At 38.7% G+C, this 24,175-nt stretch overlaps 1 protein-coding gene across 1 annotated transcript in view; it reads right to left on the bottom strand.

Moving 5' to 3' along the window:
* The window catches only part of ADAM30 (ADAM metallopeptidase domain 30), a 46,059-nt gene extending 21,884 nt beyond the window's left edge, over positions 1-24,175 (bottom strand). The window contains 1 exon segment of the mRNA XM_089917003.1: positions 1-24,175. This exon segment is cut by the window's left edge and continues 4,087 nt beyond it. The gene's annotated coding sequence lies outside the window, so the exon portion shown is untranslated.

The following is a 24,175-nucleotide window of genomic DNA, read 5'->3' as shown; positions in this document are numbered from 1 at the left end:
TCCGCGGCTTGTGGAACCTTCCCAGACCAGGGCTCGAACCCTTGTCCCCTGCATTGGCAGGCGGATTCTTAACCACTGCGCCATCATGGAAGCCCTGTTGTTGTCATCTTTTTAATCAATTTTTTACTTTGTTACCTGTGGTTTTAGTGTCATATCCAAGAAATCATTCCCAAATCCAGTGTCCTGAAGCTTTACCCCTAGGAATTTAATAGTTTTTGTTCTTACAATTAGCTGTTTAATCCATTTTGAGTTAATTTTTGTACATGTGTAAGGTAAGTGTCCAGCTTTATTCTTTTGCATATGGGTATCATAACATTTGTTAACATATCATAACATATGTTAACATATTTGTTAACATATAACATTTGTTAAAGAGACTGTATTCTTCTTATTGTGTAGTCTTGACATTCTTTTTGAATATCATTTGGCCATATATAGAAAGGTTTATCTCTGGGTTCTCAATTCTATACCATTGGTCTATATATCTATCTTTATGCCAGTACTAAACCATCATAATGACTATCAATTATTATATTTTACCAATATTAAGTCTTCCATTCCATGACCCTGGGATGTCATTCCATTAATCTGAAGCATCTCTGGAATTTTTTAAGCAATGTTTTGCAGTTTTCCACGTCTAAGTCTTTCACCTCCTTTGTTAAGTATATTCCTAAGAATTTTATACTTTTTAAGGCTATAGTATTTTAGTATAGTGGGAATATTTCCCAAATTTCCATCTCAGTTTGCTCATTATTAACATATAAGAATGCCCCTGATTTTTGAGTGTTGATTTTGTATGCTGTAACTTTGATGAATTCATTATTAGTTCTAACAGGGTTTGGGTTTTTTTGTGTGTGTGGGTGGAATTCTTAGGATTTTCTGTATATAAGGCCATATCTTCTGCAAACAGAGATTGTTTTAATTCTTCTTATCCATTTTATATGTGTTTTATTTCTTTTTCATGTCTGATTGCTCTGGCTAAAGGTTCTGTACTATGTTGAATAGTAATGACAAGAGTGAACATCTTTGTCCACTTGTTCTTGATCTTAAAGGGAAAGCTTTCCCATTGAGTATGATGTTAACTGTTAGCTTTTTATTCATGGATTTTATTATGTTGAAGTAGTTTTCTTCCCTCCCTCGTCTGTGGGGCATTTTTGTCATGAAAGTGTGTTGAATATTTTCAAATGCTTTGTTTGCATCAATTGAGATACTCATATGGCTTTTGTCCTCTGTTCTCTTAATGAGGTTTAGTACATGGATTGATTTTTCACGTTTTGGACCATCCTTACATTCAGTATAAATCCCATTTGGTCATGGAATATGATCCCTTTCATGTGTTGTTGAATTCAGTGTGCTAGTATTTTCTTTAGGATTTTTGTATCAATATTTATGAGAGATATTGCTCTGTGGTCTTCTTTCCTTGTTACCTTTTATCTGGTTTTGGTACTATGGTAATGCTGGCCTCATAGAATGAGTTTGAGAGTGTCCCTGCCTCTTTAATTCTTTGAAAGAGTCTAAGAAGTCTTGATGTTAATTATTCTTTAAATATTTGGTAGAATTCTCCAGTGAAACCATCTAATCCTGAACTTTCCTTTGTTGACAGGCTTTTGATTAATTTTCAATCTCCCCACTAGTTATAGGCCCATTTATATCTTTTATTTCTTTGTGATTCATCTTTGGTAGGTTGTTTATTTCTAGAAATGTATCCATTTCTTAGGTCATCCAATTTGCTAGCATATAATTATTCATGGTAGTCTTTTGTAATTCTTTTTATTTATATGACATTAGTTGTAATGTTTCCTCATTCATTTGTATTTTAGATATTTGAGTCTTCTCTTTTTTCTTACTATGTCTCATTAAAGGTTTGTCAATTTTGTTGATATTTTCAAAAAACCAACTCAGTTTCATTGACTTTTTTTTCTTACTATTTTTCGATTCTCTATTTCATTTATTTCTGTTCTAATCTTTATTTTTCCCTTCTGTCTGCTGAATTTGGGTTTAGTTTTTTTTTCTTCTTATTGTAATTCCTTGAAATGTAAGGTAAAGTTATTTATTTGAGATTTTGCTTCCTTTTTAACGTAAGTGTTCACTTCTATAAATTTCTCTCTTTGTGCTCCTTTTGCTACATCCCATGAGATGGGATGTTGTGGCTTCATTTTCATTTATCTCAAGATATTTTCCAAATTCTCTTATAATTTTTTCTTTAACACACTGGCTTTTAAAGAGTACATGGTTTCATTCCACATTTTTGTGGATTTTTCTGTTTTCCTTCAGCTAGTTTAAAAAATTTTTTAATTGAAAAGTATAGTTGATTTACAATATTATATTATTTCCAGGTGTACAGCATGGTGGGTGATTCAGTGTTTTTACACAATGTATCCCATTGAAATTTATTACAAGATAAGAGCTATAATTCCATGTGCTGTACAATATATCTTTGTTGCTTATCTCTTTTATACATAGTAGTTTGTATCTCTTAACCCTCTACGCCTAATTTACCCCGCCTCCCTTCCCTCTCCTCTTCAGTAAGCACTAGCTTGTTTTCTATACCTATGAGTCTGTTTCTGTTTTAAGCATACATTCATTTGTATTATATTTTAGATTCCACATATAAGTGATAGAATACAGTATTTATCTTTCTCTGTTTAACTTATTTCACAAAGAATAATATTTTCTATGTCCGTCCACATTGTTGCAAATGGCAGGATTTCATTCCTCTTAACAGCCGAGTAATATTCCATTGCATATACATATCCCACATCTTAAGCCAACCATCCGTTTATGGGCACTTGGGTTGCTGCCATGCCTTGGCTATTGTACATAGTGGAGCTGTGAACATTGAGGTGCATGTATCTTTTTGAATTAGTATTTTCATTTATTCCAGATATACACCCAGGAGTGGAATTGCTGGATCATATGGTAGTTCTATTTTCAGTTTATCGAGGAACCTCCATACTGCTTTCCATAGTGGCTGCACTAACTTACATTCCCACCAACAGTGTATAAAATTTCCCTTTTCTTCACATCTTCACCAACACTTGTTATTTGTAGACATTTTGATAATAGCCATTCTGATAGGTGTGAGGTGGTATCTCGTTGTTTTGAATTGCATTTCTATAATAATTAGCAACATTGAGTCTCTTTTCATGTGCCTGTGCACTTACCAAGGTCTGATGTGCTGTCTGTGCAGGTTTCTACAGCTCTGTTCAGACAAAACCCAAGATCAAGTCTTTTCCCCTGTTGTGGTCTTCCCAGATTTAGTGCAAGGTTGTGGCATGAGGTGGGCAGGGTTGGAGCATTTCTTCACCTGGGCCTGGGATCCCAGTGTTGTGGCTGTGGTAATGGAAGCAGCTGGGTTGCTGTCAGAAGTCGGGGCTGCTTCTATGGCACTGTTTGAGAAAGCACCAACAACGGCTGCTGCCATCACAACTGGACCTCTCCCTGGGCCTGTGAGTCTCCTCTGTGTCTTTTAGATGGAGTCTTTTCCCAGGACCTTCTTGTCCCAGATCGAGTGCCAAGCTGTGGCTTGGAGTGAGTGGGTCCAGCGTGTTCCCTCAGCTCAGACTGAGGGGTCCAGAGAGGGGGCAGTCCCTAGGGCAGACCTCTCTCCGCCCAGTCTGGTGGCAAGCCAGCACCTGCACACTCCTCCCGAGTAGAGTCTAGGCTCCTCCAGCCTTTCTACCTGTCCCAGCAGTTCTCCAAGTAGCCAAGGGGGCTTGTCTCCTCCCTGGAGTACCCCAGGACTGAGATGTCCACTCTATGGCTCAATCCACTCACTCCCCAGGGCAAATGCCTGCCCCTGTGATCTCCCATTTCCTCTTAGTCCCCTCCCAAGGGCACAGGTCTCAACCCAATGCGATGCTTTTCTTCCACCTGATTACATGGGAATTTTTTCCTGCAGCCTTGGTCATATAGGACCAGTTCTGCCAGTTTCCAGTTAGTTTTCCATTAGTATTGTTCCACATGTATATATATTTTTGGTGTGTTGGGGAAGGCGAGCTCCACGTCCTCTTCTCTGCCATCTTCATTCCCCCACTCTGTAACAACCTATTTTAAACCAATAACAACTTAAATTCAATCGTATGTAATAAAATTATATACAATCTTAGAGGAAAAATACTTTGTAAATTAATCAAGGAGGTAAGTTTGACAGGCTTAAATGTAATTCGGGTGTTCTCTCTCTCTCCTTTGCTGTATGGAGTAGCTGAAGTGGTGCCTTCCCCAGCTCAGGTTCCCTTTCATCTCAGAGCTCTGCTCAGATAGTCTGTCTCTGTAAAAGGAATCTTGGTGTGAGCAGCTAAGCCACTTCTCCTGCCCCCATGTTACTAAATATAAATGGAAGAAAAAATCATATGTAAGCACTCTACTCTTTTACATCCCTACCCCCTCACTTTATCTTATTTATGACACAAATTACCTCTTTTTATATTGCTTATCCTTAACAAAAATTTATAATTGTTTTTAAGAAAAGTCTATACCAGACTTACAAGTTGTTAACTCACCTACATCACAATACTATGGCACTCTTTATTTGTCTAAATATTTACATTTGTCAGGGAATTATATATTGTTGTATGTTTTTGTATTGCTATTTATCATCCTTTCACTTCAACTTGTGGAACGTCTTTCAGAATTTTTTTAAGATATGTCTAGGGCTTCCCTGCTGGCGCAGTGGTTGAGAGTCCGCCTGCCGATGCAGGGGACACGGGTTCGTGCCCCAGTCCGGGAAGATCCCACATGCTGCGGAGCGGCTGGGCCTGTGAGCCATGGCCGCTGAGCCTGCGCGTCCGGAGCCTGTGCTTCGCAACGGGAGAGACCACAACAGTGAGAGGCCCACGTACCGCAAAAAACAAACAAAACAAAACAAAACTAAACAAACAAAAAAAAGATATGTCTAGTGGTGATGAACTCCCTCAGGTTTTGCTTATCTGGGAAAGTCTTAAGTTCTCCTCTGTTTTTAAGGATAGTTTGGGCAGGTGTAATATTCATGGTGACACTTTTTTCTTTCAATAACTTTAATATATCATCCCACTCTCTATATCTCAGAGATTTCTGCTGAGAGATCTGCTGACCAATCTAGTGGGAGCTCCCTTGTATGTAACACTCACTTTTCTCCCTCTGCTTTCAAGAGTCCCTCTTGATTTGTGACTTTTGACAGTTTGATGCTCATATATCTTAATGTAGGTCTCTTTAGATATATCCACATTAGAGTTTATTGAGCTTCTTAAATTTGTATGTCTATTTCTCTCCTCAGATTTGGGACACCTTTGGCCATTTTTTCTTCAAACAGTTTCTCTGATCCTTCCTCTGTTCCTCACTTTCTGGGATTCCCATTTGTATATGTTGTTTCAGTGGATCGTATCCCCTAATTCCCTTAGACTCTCTTCATTTTTCTTCATTCTTTTGACTTTTTCTTCCTCTGTTTCACTAATGATGAAAGCCCTATCTTTTAATTTTCTGATATTTTCTTCTGCCTGGGTGGGTCCCTCCAGTGAACTTTTCAAATAAAGTATTGTATTCCTCATTTCCAGAATTTCCGTTTGGTTCTTCCTCGTGGTTTCTATCTCTTTGTTGATATTCTCATTTGTTCATGCATCATTTCCCTGATTTTGTATAGTTGTCTATCTGTGCTCTCCGTTAATTCATTGATCTGTAAGTTTGAATTTTTGTCTGGCAATTCATATATCTCCCTTTCTTTAGGTTTATTATCTAGAGATGAAATTGTTTCCTTAAACATGTCATGGTTGCCTGTCGGTTTGTATGTCTTGTTTTGTTGCTATCGTTGTTGTTCTATTTTGGATTTTGGCATCTAAAGCATCAGTCAGCTCTCCCAGTCTGGTGTCATACAGGGCGGTTTTTCTCCACACAGCCAGGCAAGACAGTCTGGAGACGTCTCAAATATTTTCTCAGCGTATGTGTGTGTGTGTGTGTGTGTGTGTGTGTTTAATGTATAATGTCTATGTGTCCTTTCTGGGCTTGTTTATGCAATTTTTTTTGAAGTGATTTGCCTGTTTCTATTCAGAAGCTCCCACTGCAACGTTGAAGCTTATCTGGTGTTGTAGTAAATCACCATCCTGGGGCTCCACCTAGTTTCTGTCTGTAGTGCTGCACACCCTGGTACATGGTTTATATCTTTGCTCTGAAATGCCTCAACATGGCACCTTTGTTCCTGTCAGTACTGGAGTACAGGCAAGACAGACACTTGTCCCTTGGACTGTCCCCTAAAGGTCATTTGTACTTACATTCTACTCCTTTCCCTTCCCAAGGAGAAGATGGGAGTTGAGTGTTTCCTCCCAAACGTGCTGCATATGTGTATTTGTGGATCCAGGGATGATGGAGAGGTTCTCTGGTGAGAGAAAGTGGATAGAGCTGCAAATTCTGTAGCCAACTTTCATGAAGATGGCTTCACGCTCCTGTGGGGTGTGGTTGTCTTTTTACTGGTTTCTGGATTTCTCACAGAGGTATTTTGTTGGTTTGTAGTAGTAGAGCATATACTATGCTTTTCCCTATACATACATACCTATGATAAATTTTAAGTCATGAATTAGGCACAATAAAAGATTAACCAAAACAACTAATATTAAAATACAATAATTACAAGAATATACTGTTATGAAAGTTATGTGAATGTGGTCCTCTCTCTCTTTCAAAATATCTGTCGGGCTTCCCTGGTGGCGCAGTGGTTGAGAGTCCGCCTGCCGATGCAGGGGACGCGGGTTCGTGTCCCGGTCTGGAAAGATCCCACATGCCGCGGAGCGGCTGGGCCCGTGAGCCATGGCCGCTGAGCCTGCGCGTCCGGAGCCTGTGCTCCGCGACGGGAGAGGCCACAACAGTGAGAGGCCCGCGTACCGCAAAAAATAAATAAATAAAAATATCTTACTGTCCTGTTCTCACCCTACTTCATCTCGTGAACCTCTGAGATGACGCAATACCAATGCAATGAGATGAAGTGAGGTGAATGATGTAGGCACTCTGAAGGGAGTTCTCCTTTACAGTTGACCCTTGAACAGCACGTGTTTGAACTATTGGCTAATACAAGATTGCTGCAAAATAAATACAGTACTACATGATCTGTGGTCGGTTGAATCCACAGGTGCAGAACCGAGGATCCAGAGAGCAGACTAACGGACTTGAGCGTCCAAGGCTTTGGGTGTCTGTGGTGGATCCTGGAAACAACCCCCCGTGAATACTAAGGGACAACTGTAATATTTTTGGACTACAGTAGGCTGCAGGCAACTAATAATATGGGAAGTGAAACTGTGAATAATGGAAGACTACTGTATTTATGTATTGCTAAATGATCACCACAATAAGTCAAACTAACATTCATGACTACACATAGTTATACTTTTTTTCCTGTGATGAAAACTTATAAGATTTACTGTCTTAGCCACTTTCAAATGTACAATACACGATTAAATTATTCTTACATTTGCCTCTTTGTATCCTTTGCCCATTCTTCTCTTACATGCTTTGCTCTGCTTTTTGATTTGTGGGCGCTACTAATATATTGCAAATTAATTTGGCCAATCTGTTATTTGTCATTAACCTATACAGTGTCTTTCACCATACGAAATATTTAAAGGTCTTCTGCCTTCTGGGTTTCATGCCATTCTTTTGTTCTTCCTCATTCTATGATTGTAAAAATGTCTGTCTAATATGTGCTTTAACAAATTTCTCTTAGTACATCTCTGATTTTTTTTTTTTTTTGGTATGGAACCCAACACTGTCTTCCAGGTGTGGTATGATTCTGTTCTGTCTTATTATTGGATCAAGTACTGAATAATCCTGTAACTGACAAAGGGCACTCTAAATGTTTTTAACACATCAATTAGAAAAAGACAGATAATCTAATAGAAAAATGAGCAAAAGGTTTCTACAGGCACATCATATAAGAGAAAATTCAGGTAGCCAATAAACAGATGGAAAGGTTTCAATCGTATTATTAAACAGAATACTGCAAATTAAAGCTGCTATCTGATGCTACACCCATCAGGTTTAGCAATGATTCAAGAAATTAATAATATGAAGCTTTGGTGAGGATATAGAATGATAAGACCTCTCTTACACTTCAGTGGCAATAAATCAATAAAATGACTTTAGATACCTGTTTGACATTATCTCATATAGTTGAAAATAGTCTCTACGATCCAGAAATTCCATCTCTACCCTACAGAAATGTGTACATATGTACACTAGGATACATGGATGTAACAGTACTCCCCAAAACTGAAAAGAAGCCTAATTTCCATCAGTGGTGACTGCAGCAATGGAGCTAATGAATCTGAGTTATATGCAACAACATGGATATTACAAACAAAACACAAATGAACATATAAGTCAAAATCAGGCAAAACTGAACTTTAATTTTAGGTGTACATGCATAATTGATAAAAATAAATCAAGGACATTATGAGCAGAACTGTCAGGAAAGTTGTTACTTCTGGGGTGAAGGGAAAGGGCTCTAATCAGGAAATAATGGGGTAGGGGCAGGGTATGGTTCATGTAGCTTCCAGGGAGCTCTGGTGTTGGTAATACATTTCTTCAGTACTACTGCTTCCTGTACATATTTGTTAAAACATTCCTGAGATTTCAAGCTCTTTTGTGTATATATTATATTTCATGGTGAAAAAAAAGTTTTTGTAAATTTTTTGTCTCTTTCTAAGATGTGACAATTACATATGCTTTTTTATCATTAATCTTTAGGTTGACAGATTAGCATAGACTCATAAAGATATCGTTGAAGGGATAGTGCTGGTAGATTAAATATGGCTGGTATTTTTACTTACATTGAAAAAACTATCACGGGTGCACTGTGTCCCTCCCATTTTTTTCTCCTAAAAGATAAAAAAATAGTTTCAATTTTTTGAGATGGCCATTATGATTCATTACATCCTTTTTGCTAGTGAATTAATGAAATGGTTATTATATGGATTCTAAAATGCCTCTGCATTATTCATATGAAGATACAGCTAAGCACAGCAAAGAACAGCATTTATTTCTCTTTAAAGTTACCTTCTGAATCTATCCACTTGGGTTCAGTCAGTAGAAAGAAACCCTACAGTAATTGAAACAGGAAAATGTAATATAAAACAAATATTAACTGTAACAAGAGAATGGAATAACTAGAGATTGGCTATTAACATGTATAAAGAGAACTCTAAAGAATATTGAAACAGTGGATATATAATAAAGCAGATATGATATGATAGATGACATGATATATATGATAAAATATATGATATATGATATAGCCACCACTCCCAGGGGTGAATTAGAGCATCTGTGGCAGGAAGAGTTAACCTCCTCCTAGGGCTGAGATCCAGATCTCGTTGGAGGGCACAGCTTTAGGTCACTGAATGGCAGAGAAATCACTGAGGTACACTCTGGTAGGTCTTGCCAGAAATCCAACCTCTCATGTCCTGGGGAAAACTGTTCACAGGAATGTGTCTCACTGAGGCACTGCAGGGCACTGGAGAAAGTTGTTCATGGGGAGGTATGTCACCGGGGCACTCTAATACACTCTACTACAGAACCACCTGGGGAAAAGTGGGTGCCTGGGATTGCTACTGGTTGCTGGGTGCCTCTGGCTGCCTACACTGCAGATGTGGGGCCCTAGAGAGGCTGCCTGCACTTCAGAAGTTTGACCTGGGGAAGCTACTTCAACTGCAGGAGAAGCCTGTCTAGGGAGTCACTGGAACAAGAAAAACAAATCTCTTACTCCTAAAATTTCTCTCCAGCACCCTCTACTGATAAAGCTTAACTTAGTGCCAGCTAACAAAGCTAAGATGCTTAAGGGCCCAGACTCATTTGCACAGGCAGAAAGGGTGATTTCAGAGCTAACTGGTCATAAATTGATAATCTACTAAGTCCGCTATGAGGGACTAGATTTGCCAGTCAGGACAGGCAAGATCAAAGAATTCTAGTTAGAGCTCTATTTTCTTTCACCCAGATGTTTGAGGCTGGAACAAGGTGTGAGGATGGCACCCTTAAAGGATGATTCTTCCTGAGGCACAGATGGAATAGGCAAACTGTTTTATTTCCCCACCAATGTTCTCCATTTGGTCAACAGAGGTCTTCCAACCCATACCCCTCAATTATCCAGTTTTTCTCAATTGACTTGGGTAGATACACTTCTGAACCCTATGACCAGAATACATGTAATTTCCTTCACAATTTGGTTGAATTCAACTAATCACTAATAGAAAAGTTTCCAATTTCTTTAAAATGTTCTCTTGTCCTCTTTAATTGCAACAAGCTCTAAAAGTTTATATTAGCCTTTGGACTTTTTATGCATATAATTAGTTGGTCTACAAGCAATGACTGTGTGTTTCTATTTATTTTTTTTTCTCTCCTTGCTAGAACTAGGACTTCCAGATCAACTTCAGATTGAGAATATATGAGAGCTGGCATCTGCATTATTCCTAACTTTAAAGGAAACAAATTTATACGTTTATTATTAAGTATGATGTTTTCTATAGATTAGATACACTTTATTAGTTTTAGAAATTTTCTATTTCTAACTGCTGTTATATTTCATAATTTTTAACATGAAGATGTAATTTTCCCAAATACTTTGTTGATTCTACTGAAATGATTGTATGAGTCTTCTTAAGGTGTGATATCTAGTAATTGATTTACTGTTAACCATCTTTTCTTTTATGAGGAGAAAATTATTAGTCATAGTGTATTTGTATTCATCATTATGAACTTGCTTCTAGTTTCAGTTTGGTAATAATTGATTTACAATTTTTGCCTCTATGTTTCTAGGTAAGTTAGATCTATAATTTTCCTTACTTGTATTATCCTTGTAGGGTTTTTCTATCAGAGTCAAATTAGATGCATATATTGAGTTGAGGAGTGTTTTATTTTTCATTATCTGGAAGGTTTATGATAGGCTGCTATTTTAAATTTCAGTGTATTACTATAGCAGCTAGGCCTGATTTTTCCCAAACATATTAGAACAAATTCGTTTACATTCATAATTTTTTATCTACTGTATCTGCCAAAACATCCTACTTTTATTTCCCTAATACTTGTTAGTTGTGCCTTCTTTATATTTTTATTTAATTTAACTATCTTTATTACCTTCTTTTAGTTATTTCATTAATTTCTGCTTGTCTTGGTTATTTCCTACTTTCTATTTCTTTGGATTTATTCTGTGGTTCTTTGTCTAATTTCTTAAACAAAATGCTATGCCAAAACAATCTTGAGAAAGAAGAACGGAGCTGGAGGAATCACGCTCCCTGACTTCAGACTATACTGCGAAGCTACAGTAATCAAAACAGTATGGTATTGGCACAAAAACAGACATATAGACCAATGGAACAGGATAGAAAACCCAGGAGTATACCCATGTACTTATGGTCAATTAATCTATGACAAAGGAGGCTAGAAAGTTCAATGGAGAAAAGACAGTCTCTTCAATAAGTGGTGCTGGGAAAACTGGACAGCTACATGTGAAAGAATGAAATTAGAACATTCTCTAACACCATATACAAAAATAAACTCAAAATGGATTAAAGACCTAAATGTAAGACCAGATACTGTAAAACTCCTAGAGGAAAACATAGACAGAACACTGTGACATAAATCACAGCAGTATGTTTTTGGATCCATCTCCTAGAGTAATGGAAATAAAAACAAAAATACACAAATGGGACCTGATTAAACTTAAAAGCTCTTGCACAGCAAAGAAAAACATAAACAAAAGAAAACCTGTGGGATGGGACAAAATATTTACAAACGATGCTATGGACAAGGGATTAAACTTTAAAATATACAGACAGCTCATATAGCTTAATATATATAAAAAAACAAGCAATCCAATCAAAAAATGGGCAGGATACATTTCTCCAAAGAAGGCATTCAGATGGCCAATAGGCACATGAAAAGATGCTCAATATCGCTAATTATTAGAGAAATGAAAATCAAAACTGCAGTGAGGTTCACTTTACACCAGTCAGAATGGCCATCATTAAAAAGTCTACAAATAATAAATGCTGGGAGGAGCTTCAAGATGGCAGAAGAGTAAGACACGGAGATCACCTTCCTCCCCACAAATACATCAGAAATACATCTACATGTGGAACTACTCCTACAGAACACCTACTGAACGCTGGCAGAAGACCTCAGACCTCCCAAAAGGCAAGAAACTTCCCATGTACCTGGGTAGAGCAAAAGAAAAAGAAAAAACAGAGACAAAAGAATAGGGACGGGACCTGCACCAGTGGGAGGGAGCTGTAAAGGAGGAAAGGTTTCCACACACTAGGAAGCCTCTTCTCGGGCAGAAACTGCGGGGGGCGGAGGGGGGAAGCTTTGGAGCCACGGAGGAGAGTGCAGCCACAGGGGTGCGGAGGGCAAAGCGGAGAGATTCCTGCACAGAGGATCGGTGCTGACCAGCTCTCACCAGCCCAAGAGGCTTGTCTGCTCACCTGCCGGGACGGGCGGGGGCTGGGAGCTGAGGCTCGGGCTTCGGAGGTCAGACCACAGAGAGAGGACTGGGGTTGGCTGCGTGAACACAGCCTGAAGGGGTTAGTGCACCACGGCTAGCCGGGAGGGAGTCCAGGAAAAAGTCTGGAGCTGCCGAAGAGACAAGAGACTTTTTCTTGCCTCTTTGTTTCCTGGTACGCGAGGAGAGGGGATTAAGAACGCCGCTTAAAGGAGCTCCAGAGACGGGCGCGAGCCGCAGCTATCAGCGTGGACCCCAGAGACGGGCATGAGACGCTAAGGCTGCTGCTGCCGCCACCAAGAAGCCTGTGTGCAAGCACAGGTCACTATCCACACCTCCCCTCCCGGGAGCCTGTGCAGCCCGCCACTGCCAGGGTCCCGTGATCCAGGGACAACTTCCCGGGGAGAACGCACGGCGCGCCTCAAGCTGGTGCAACGTCACGCCGGCCCCTGCAGCCTCAGGCTCGCCCCACATCCGTACCCCTCCCTCCCCCCGGCCTGAGTGAGCCACAGCCCCCGAATCAGCGGCTCCTTTAACCCCGTCCTGTCTGAGCAAAGAACAGACGCCCTCAGGCGACCTACACGCAGAGGCAGGGCCAAATCCAAAGCTGAACCCCGGGAGCTGTGTGAACAAAGAACAGAAAGGGAAATTTCTCCCAGCAGCCTCAGAAGCAGCGGATTAAACCTCCACAATCAACTTGATGTACCCTGCATCTGTGGAATACCTGAATAGACAACGAATCATCCCAAATTGAGGAGGTGGATTTTGGGAGCAATGATATATTTTTTTTCCCCTTTTTCTCTTTTTGTGAGTGTGTATGTGTATGCTTCTGTGTGTGATTTTGTCTGTATAGCTTTGCTTTTACCATTTGTCCTAGGGTTCTGTCTGTCCATTTAATTTTTTCATTACTTAAAAAAATTTTTTTTCTTAATAATTATTTTTTATTATTTTTTATTTTACTTTATCTTCTTTCTTTCTTTTTTTTCTCCCTTTTATTCTGAGCTGTGTGGAGGACAGGCTCTTTGTGCTCCAGCCAGGCGTCAGGGCTGTGCCACTGAGGTGGGAGAGCCAAGTTCAGGACACTGGTCCACAAGAAACCTCCCAGCTCCACGTAATATCAAATGGCGAAAATCTCCCAAAGATCTCCATCTCAACGCCAAGACCCAGCTCCACTCAACGACCAGCAAGCTACAGTGCTGGACACCCTATGCCAAACAACTAGCAAAACAGGAACACAACCCCATCCATGAGCACAGAGGCTGCCTAAAATCATAATAAGGCCACAGACACCCCAAAACACACCACCTGACGTGGACCTGCCCAACAGAAAGACAAGATCCAGCATCATCCACCAGAACACAGGCACTAGTTCCCTCCACCAGGAAGCCTACACAACCCACTGAACAAATCTTAGACACTGGGGACAGACACCAAAAACAATGGAAACTACGAACTGCAGCCTGTGAAAAGGAGACCCCAAACACAGTAAGTTAAGCAAAATGAGAAGACAGAGAAACACACAGCAGATGAAGGAGCAAGGCAAAAACCCACCAGACATAACAAATGAAGAGGAAATAGGCAGTCTACCTGCAAAAGTATTCAGAATAATGATACTAAAGATGATCCAAAATCTTGGAAATAGAATGGACAAAATACAAGAAACGTTTAACAAGGATCTTGAAGAGCTAAAGAGGAAACAAACAGTGATGAACAACACAATAAATGAAATATAAAATTCTCTAGAAGGAATCAAGAGCAGAATAACTGAGGCAAAAGAACGGATAAGTGACCTGGAAGATAAAATAGTGGAAATAACTACTGCAGAGCAGAATAAAGAAAAAAGAATGAAAAGAACTGAGGACCATCTCAGAGGCTTCTAGGACAACATTAAATGCACCAACATTCAAATTATAGAGGTCCCAGAGGAAGAAGAGAAAAAGAAAGGGATTGAGAAAATATTTGAAGAGATTATAGTTGAAAACTTCCTTAATATGAGAAAGGAAATAGTTAATCAAGTCCAGGAAGCACAGAGAATCCCATACAGGATAAATCCAAGGAGAAACATGCCAAGACACATATTACTCAAACTATCAAAAATTAAATACAAAGAACAAATATTAAAAGCAGCCAGGGAAAGACAACAAATAACACATAAGGGATTCCCATAAGGTTAACAGCTGATCTTTCAGCAGAAACTCTGGAAGCCAGAAGGGAGTGGCAGGACATATTTAAAGTGATGAAGGAGAAAAACCTACAACCAAGATTACTCTACCCAGCAAGGATCTCATTCAGATTTGATGGAGAAATTAAAAGCTCTACAGACAAGCAAAAGCAAAGAGAATTCAGCACCACAAAACCAGCTTTACAACAAATGCTACAGGAACTTCTCTAGGCAGGAAACACAAGAGAAAGAAAAGACCTACTATAATAAACCCAAAACAATTAAAAAATGGTAATAGGAACATACATATCGATGATTACCTTAAATGTAAATGAATTAAATGCTCCAACCAAAAGACATAGACTGGCTGAATGGATACAAAAACAAGACCCGTATGTATGCTGTCTACAAGAGACCCACTTCAGACCTAGAGACACATACAGACTGAAAGTGAGGGGATGGAAAAAGATATTCCATGCAAATGGAAATCAAAAGAAAGCTGGAGTAGCAATTCTCATATCAGACAAAATAGACTTTAAAATAAAGACTATTACAAGAGACAAAGAAGGACACTACATAATGATCAAGGGATCAATCCAAGAAGAAGATATAACAATTGTAAATATTTTTGCACCCAACATAGGAGCACCTCAATACATAAGGAAAATACTAACAGCCATAAAAGGGGAAATCGACAGTAACACAATCATAGTAGGGGACTTTAACACCCCACTTTCACCAATGGACAGATCATCCAAAATGAAAATAAATAAGGAAACACAAGCTTTAAATGATACATTAAACATGATGGACTTAATTGATATTTATAGGACTTTCCAGCCAAAAAAACACAAAATACACATTCTTCTCAAGTGCTCATGGAACATTCTCCAGGATAGATCATATCTTGGGTCACAAATCAAGCCTTGGTAAATGTAAGAAAATCGAAATTATATCAAGTATCTTTTCCGACCACAACACTATGAGACTAGACATCAATTACAGGAAAATATCTGTAAGAAATACAAACATATGGAGGCTGAACAACACACTACTTAATAACCAAGAGATCACTGAAGAAATCAAAGAGGAAATTTAAAAATACCTAGAAACATGGGCTTCCCTGGTGGCACAGTGGTTGAGTGCAGGGGACACAGGTTCATGCCCCAGTCCGGGAAGATCCCACATGCCGCAGAGTGGCTAGGCCCGTGAGCCATGGCCACTGAGCCTGCACGTCCGGGGCCTGTGCTCTGCAACAGGGGAGGCCACAACAGTGAGAGGCCCACGTACCACAAAAAAAAAAAAAAAAAAAAAAAAAAACTAGAAACAAATGACAATGAAAACACAACAACCCAAAACCTATGGGATGCAGCAGAAGCAGTTCTAAGAGGGAATTTTATAGCAATACAATCCTACCTTAAGAAGCAAGAAACATCTCAAATAAAAAACATAACCTTACACCTAAAGCAATTAGAGAAAGAAGAACAAAAAACCCCCAAAGCTAGCAGATGGAAAGAAATCATAAAGATCAGATCAGAAATAATGAAAAAGAAATGAAGGAAACGATAGTAAAGATCAATAAAACTAAAAGCTGATTCTTTGAGAAGATAAACAAAATTGATAAACCATTAGCCAGAATCACCATGAAAAAAAGGGAGAAGACTCAAATCAATAGAATTAGAAATGAAAAAGGAGAAGTAACAACTGACACTGCAGAAATACAAAGTATCATGAGAGATTACTACAGGCAACTATATGCCAATGAAACGGACAACCTGGAAGAAATGGACAAATTCTTAGAAATGCACAACTTTCCGAGACTGACCCAGGAAGAAATAGAAAATATGAACATAACAATCACAAGCACTGAAATTGAAACTGTGATTAAAAATCTTCCAACAAACAAAAGCCCAGGACCAGATGGCTTCACAGGTGAATTCTATCAAACGTTTAGAGAAGAGCTAACACCTATCCTTCTCAAACTCTTCCAAAATATAGCAGAGGGAGGAACACTCCCAAATTCATTTTATGAGGCCACCATCACCTTGATGCCAAAACCAGACAAGGATGTCACAAAGAAAGAAAACTACAGGCCAATATCACTGATGAACATAGACGCAAAAATCCTCAACAAAATACTAGCAAACAGAATCCAACAGCACATTAAAAGGATCATACACCATGATCAAGTGGGGTTTATTCCAGGAATGCAAGGATTCTTTAATATATGCAAATCAATCAATGTGATAAACCATATTAACAAACTGAAGGAGAAAAACCATATGATCATCTCAATAGATGCAGACAAAGTTTTTGAAAAAATTCAACACCCATTTATGATAAAAACCCTCCAGAAAGTAGGCATAGAGGAAACTTTCCTCAACATAATAAAGGCCATATATGACAAACCCACAGCCAACGTCATCCTCAATTGTGAAAAACTGAAAGCATTTCCACTAAGATCAGGAACAAGACAAGGTTGCCCACTCTCACCACTCTTATTCAACATAGTTGTGGAAGTTTTAGCCACAGCAATCAGAGAAGAAAAAGGAATAAAAGGAATCCACATTGGAAAAGAAGTAAAGCTGTCACTGTTTGCAGATGACATGATACTATACATAGAGAATCATAAAGATGCTACCAGAAAAATAGTAGAGCTAATCAATGAATTTGGTAAAGTAGCAGGATACAAAATTAATGCACAGAAATCTCTTGTATTCCTATACACTAATGATGAAAAATCTGAAAGTGAAATTTATAAAACACTCCCATTTACCATTGCAACAAAAAGAATGAAATACCTAGGAATAAACCTACCTAAGGAGACAAAAAACCTGTATGCAGAAAATTATAAGACACTGATGAAAGAAATTAAAGATGATACAAATAGATGGAGAGATATACCATGTTCTTAGATTGGAAGAATCAACATTGTGAAAATGACTCTATTACCCAAAGCAATCTACAGATTCAATGCAATCCCTATCAAACTACCACTGGCATTTTTCACAGAACTAGAACAAAAAATTTCACAATTCGTATGGAAACACAAAAGACCCTGAATAGCCAAAGCAATCTTGAGAAAGAAAAACAGAGCTGGAGGAATCAGGCTCCCTGACTTCAGACTATACTACAACGCTACAGTAATCAAGACAGTATGGTACTGGCACAAAAACAGAAAGATAGATCAATGGAACAGGATAGAAAGCCCAGAGATAAACCCATGCACATATGGTCACCTTATCTTTGATAAAGGAGGCAAGAATATACAGTGGAGAATAGACAGCCTCTTCAATAAGTGGTGCTGGGGAAACTGGACAGCTAAATGTAAAAGACTGAAATTAGAACACTCCCTAACACCATACACAAAAATAAACTCAAAGTGGATTAAAGACCTAAATGTAAGGCCAGACACCATCAAACTCTTAGAGGAAAACACAGGCAGAACACTCTATGACATAAATCACAGCAAGATCCTTTTTGACCCACCTCCTAGAGAAATGGAAATAAAAACAAAAATAAACAAATGGGACCTAATGAAACTTAAAATCTTTTGCACAGCAAAGGAAACCATAAACAAGATGAAAAGACAACCCTCAGAATGGGAGAAAATATTTGCAAATGAAGCAACTGACAAAGGATTAATCTCCAAAATTTACAAGCAACTCATGCAGCTCAATATCAAAAAAACAAACAACCCAATCCAAAAATGGGCAGAAGACCTAAATAGACATTTCTCCAAAGAACATATACAGATTGCCAACAAACACATGAAAGAATGCTCAACATCGTTAATCATTAGAGAAATGAAAATCAAAACTACAATGCAAATCAAAACTACAATTACCTCACACCAGTCAGAATGGCCATCATCAAAAAATCTACAAACAATAAATGCTGCAGAGGGTGTGGAGAAAAGGGAACCGTCTTGCACTGTTGGTGGGAATGTAAATTGATACAGCCACTATGGAGAACAGTATGGAGGTTCCTTAAAAAACTACAAATAGAACTACCATATGACCCAGCAATCCCACTACTGGGCATATACCCTGAGAAAACCATAATTCAAAAAGAGTCATGTACCAATATATTCATTGCAGCTCAATTTACAATAGCCAGTACTTGGAAGCAACCTAAGTGTCCGTCAACAGATGAATGGATAAAGAAGATGTGGCACATATATACAATGGAATATTACTCAGCCATAAAGAGGAACGAAACTGAGTTATTTGTAGTGAGGTGCATGGACCTAGAGACTGTCATACAGAGTGAAGTAAGTCAGAAAGAGAAAAAGAAATACCGTGTGCTAACACATATATATGGAATCTTAAAAAAAAAAGAATGGTCATAAAGAACCTAGGGGCAAGACGGGAATAAAGATGCAGACCTACTACAGAATGGACTTGAGGATATGGGGAGGGGGAAGGGTAAGCTGTGACAAAGTGAGAGAGTGGCATGGACATATATACACTACCAAATGTAAAATAGATAGCTAGTGGAAAGCAGCCGCATAGCACAGGGAGATCAGCTCGGTGCTCTGTGACCACCTAGAGGGGTGGGATAGGGAGGGTGGGAAGGAGGGAGACGCAAGAGGGAAGAGATATGGGGACATATATATATGTATAACTGATTCACTTTGTCATAAAGCAGAAACTAACACACCATTGTAAAGCAATTATACTCCAATAAACATGTTAAAAATAATAATAATAAATGCTGGATAGGGTGTTGAGAAATAGGAACCCTCCTACACTGATGGTGGGAATGTAAATTGGTACAGCCACTATTGAGAACAGTATGGAGGTTCCTTAAAAAACTAAAAAGTAGTTACCATATGATCCTGCAACCCCACTCCTGGGCATATATCTGGAGAAAACTCTAAAAGATAATGCACTGCAATGTTCATAGCAGCATTATGTATAATACCCAAGACATGGAAGCAACCTAACTGCCCATTGACTGTTGAATGGATACAGAAGATGTGGTATATACATACAATGGAATTTTACTCAGCCGTAGGAAAGAATGAAATAATGCCATTTGCAGCATCATGGATGGACCTAGATGTTATCATACTAAGTGAAGTAGGCCAGAGAAAGACAAATATCATATGATATGGCTTATATGTGGAATCTAAGAAAATGATACAGATGAACTTATTTACAAAATAGAGATAGACTCACAGACATAGAAAACAAATTTAAGGTTACCAAGGAGGATAGAGGGGTGGGGGAGGATAAATTAGGATTGTGGGATTAACATACACACACTACTAAATATAGAATAGATAAACAACAAGACCTATTGTATAGCACTGGGAACTATATTCAATACCTTGTAATAACCTATAATTGAAAAGAATCTGAAAAAGAATATATATATGTATAACTGAATCACTTTGCTGTATACCTGAAACCAACACATTGTAAATTAACTATATGTTAATTAAAAATTTTTAAGTGCTTATGTTATTGATTCAGTCTGCTGTGGCATAAATATTTAGACGAGAATTTTTCTACTTAAAAACTTTGGTTGCTTTCCATAGTTCTAATAATTACTATTTCAAAATTAGTGGTAGCATTTGATAAGAATTTTTGTATAGTTACTAAATATCTTCTAACATATTTTATTAATAACTGACATTTATACATTAAATTTTTTTCATAGATATAGGGGTGTTGGTTAGATTTTTTGTTTCTAATTTGATAGTTCAGAGATGTTCAGAGATTACTGTCTATATGATACTGATTCTTTGAAACTACACTAAGATTTTAAGATGGATTTACCTAGGTATAATTTTTATGAATGTTCCAGATATTCTTGGAAAATTCATTAACTGTTATTGTGAAGTCAGTGCTCTGTATATAACGGGGTGTTGAGAAGGTATTCTTCCTGTCTTGGAGGCCTCTTGATGTCCTTTAGTCAAACCACAAGGAGCACCCTGGTGAGTCAAACAAAAATGGAGTCACTGATGCTTTTTGCTGCAGGGAAAATTACACACTAAGGGGAAATGTCGTATCTCAGTAAGTGAGTGTTAGGAAGGGCTTATTATGGGATTGTACTTGTGTTAGTTGATATTGAGAGAGGTTTAAAAAATTGAGTATCTTAATGAATATTATCAAAGTTGCAGGCATGATCAGATGAAATGTGCTCTTCTCTTTCATTACATCCCCAAACTGGATTTTGTTTATAACAAAGTTTTTCTATAAAGTAATTTTACATTGTTTTATTTACTGAAACCTAGGGTAGGTTTTTAGTTTATTTTCTTGGGTTGTCCAGGTATATAGTCTTATTAATCTCAGATGAAGATATCTTCTCTTCCTCCTTTCCAATTCTTATATGTAAAATCCTGCAATAACCATAGTAACAAGATTCTGATGTAACATGATTACTGGTTGGTGACCATCGTCTTCCAGATCCTTATTCTTAAACCTTTTCCCGGAGTGAAGGGAAAGGGGTGATTGAGGAGAGGGAGAGAGAAAAATGAGACAATTCCACTACAGAAAGACACAAGCTGGGTTCTTCCATCCCAGTATTTGCTGGTCTAAACGGTCTGAAATAGGCAGAAGAAGCAGGTGATGATTTACAATGAAGAGCTCGCCAAGCCCTGTCTCATTACAGAACCCAGACTCAATCCTAATATGTTTACGCTGAAGCAGCTAAGGGCCACCAGGTAGCACCAAACAGCAGCCAGGACCCAAACAGGTAGGGATCATCCTGCTGGACTCCAGAACTCCTACCCAGCTAGCCAATAGTTGGCTTGCCTTGCTCTTTTAAGTAATTTTGCAATTCTGTGGTCTCACAATTTATACAACTGAATTTGAAAATATATTTGCTTCATGGATCACCTATTGCAAATAGCAATGTTGTTAAGCATAAAATAATCTCCACCAATTAAATTTATGAAAGCAAATAACTGGGAAAGGAAGGAGGGAGGAAGGAAGGGAGGGGAATGGAGGATATAGGAGTCTCACCTATATTACCTCATTTTTGAACATCTGAAACAAATATGAAAAAATATTAATGTACTATAATTTTAAAATATAAAATTATAGTTATACACTACAGTATTTACAATATTAGGTGTTTATACATTTCTGTCAGTATTATAGATACATTTTATTGAAGTATAACTCACATTAGTAAAGTTCACAAATCTTAAGTAAATTTTACATGAAATTTTATGTATACATTCATGAAATCACCACCAAAGTCAAGGTATTTTCTGTCTCCAAACAGATTTTTCTTGCAGTCTTCTCAGTCAAGACCCCCATCCCCCCAAAGTACCCACTATTCAGATCTTTATCAGCTGTTTGCTTTTCTGACTTATATAATGGAATCAGACAGAATGTATTTTTTAGTGTCCAGCTTACTTTGCTCAACGTTATGCCAATGACACCTCTTTCCTTTTTTTTTTTTTTTTTTTCAATGACACCTCTTTCTATTGCTGCATGCTATTCTTCTCCATTTCTGGGCAGTATCCCATAGGGTGACAGCACCGTAGTTTATCCATCCTCCTGCTGGTGATTATTTTCAGTCCGGGTGCTCAAAGACAAGGCGGTGAAGAAACACACTAGTTGATCAGGAAAAGAAGTTAAGTCAGGATTATCGGTACATAATTTCCCTGCCTTCCCATATCAATGGCAGGCTGTCAATAGAAGTTTTTTAGAAATATTATCATTGGAGGGAAAATGTTTTGGATAATGTTGTGTTTGCACCTTCCAGATCCACTCTCTTCCTTTCTCCACCAAGATTTCTCCTCCAGGAGGCTGACCTGTATCAATGGTTCAATTCCAACAGACTCCTTTATTTTCAGACTTCGACTTGGATTCAGCAAATAGAGAGTCCAGGGTGGAAGTGTGGTGGGGAATGAGGTCAGGGTGTTCATTTCTTGGCTTCCTTGCAGTGAGAGGGCCTGGGGCTCACCATGCCCCTGGCAGAAGTCACAGCTCTCCTTGAGTTAACTTGTTCTATAGGACTTCCTCCTTTCAGTTTCCAGTAACCTCTCCCAGCCTTCACGCCTTTCGACCGGGAAGTGGTAATAGATGCTGATGCTAATGAGGACTTTCTGCACTACCCCTTAGGTTTCCCCTACACCCCACACGCATTTCAAAATTAGTTTTGATAAATAAGCCCTTCTTGAATTCTCCTCATTTGAATTTGCCCACACTTTGCAGTCAGGACTTGACTGGTGCACATGTTTTAAATGTGTTTTTCTTAAGGTCCGTTTCAAAAGAAGGAAAAGTTGTATTCACTCTGTTTCACACACACACACACACACACACACACACACTTCACACGCACCATCTCTCTCTTCGGGGCTTTTGCAAGCACCTGATACATATTTCATTTTAGAAATACTATCACCAGGGAATTCCCTGGCAGTCCAGTGCTAGGACTCCGCGCGTTCACTGCCGCAGGCCCAGGTTTGATCCCTTGTCGGGGAACTAAGGTCCCACAAGCCGCGTGGCACAGTCTAAAGAGAAAAACAATACTGTCACCAAATGAGGTGAATGACCTCAATATCGTGCAGCAAGCCTGAGGCAGTGTTTACTGTGAGAACTTGGAAGCAGAGGCAGTGACAGGCTTGTAGTTTGCCTATTGCCCATCACATCGTCGCCATGCGCAGACGTTAAAGACGGTTGGTCTATTATCATGTTCTGAGAAAAGAATTCACCCCCCCCTCCTTGAGCTGTGAGGCCTTTTAGTTGCATGACAGGGAAGCCCAGTCCCTCCCCTGGTGTGACCATGGCCTGGGGTCCAAGTCTATTGTTCCAGCTGTGTGATATGGCAGCCCTTGGCCTCCAGCCCTGCTCTCCCTTCTTGCATTTCATGCCTAGGAAAGCCCTGCATAGTCCCCGCACGATCAAGCACTAGGTTTCTACGCTTGCAGTTGCAGGAATAGGATGTGATGGACAGCCCAGAGCCACTGAAGTAGGTTTCCATGGAGCAGATTTTCGTTGCCACAGAATCTGAAAGGCTCTGAGAGCCAGCCTGTAGAGAACCAGACTTGGGTGAGACACTCCTTAGCTCTCAAATTCATTTTCTCTTTACACCATTTCAAAACCAAACATGAGGACTCAAATGTGTTTTATATAAAATTATAACACTCAGGATAACCAGTATATGATACCAGTTGTGTTTAAAATGCCATATATACCATCAATGTCAAGTATTTGTGTTCAAACATCTGACTGATTGACAAGTAAATGTATGAATGAACTTGGTAACATCTATTTATGCAAAATAATATTATATAGCTGTATATTTTAACTCTATACAAAATTTAAAGAGGAATAATATTGGAAACTAATGGTTTAGTTAATAGGACCATTGGTTTTATTAGTTATATCCCAAACCCAATTCTGATTTTAGCAAATATTCTACGTTTCCACTGGAAGGCACTTTGTCCTGAGACATTGCCCATTTGTCACCAGTCAGTGCACAGAGAAGTAACTCAATCTTGTGATGTTTCCTATCTGGCAGAAGCTTTCTCCTCAAAAGCATTTATTTATTCTCTGCCTGGTGAAAGAAAAAAAGACTAGTGCTAGGCTCCGTGGGAT

The sequence above is a fragment of the Delphinapterus leucas genome, chromosome 1 (assembly GCF_059928025.1).
Source record: "Delphinapterus leucas isolate spDelLeu-1000000601 "Yukka" chromosome 1, BTC_Dleu_Yukka2, whole genome shotgun sequence".
NCBI classification, from domain to species: domain Eukaryota; kingdom Metazoa; phylum Chordata; class Mammalia; order Artiodactyla; family Monodontidae; genus Delphinapterus; species Delphinapterus leucas.
Note: the sequence above shows the minus strand (reverse complement) of the source record. Positions and strands in the feature narration are given on the sequence as shown.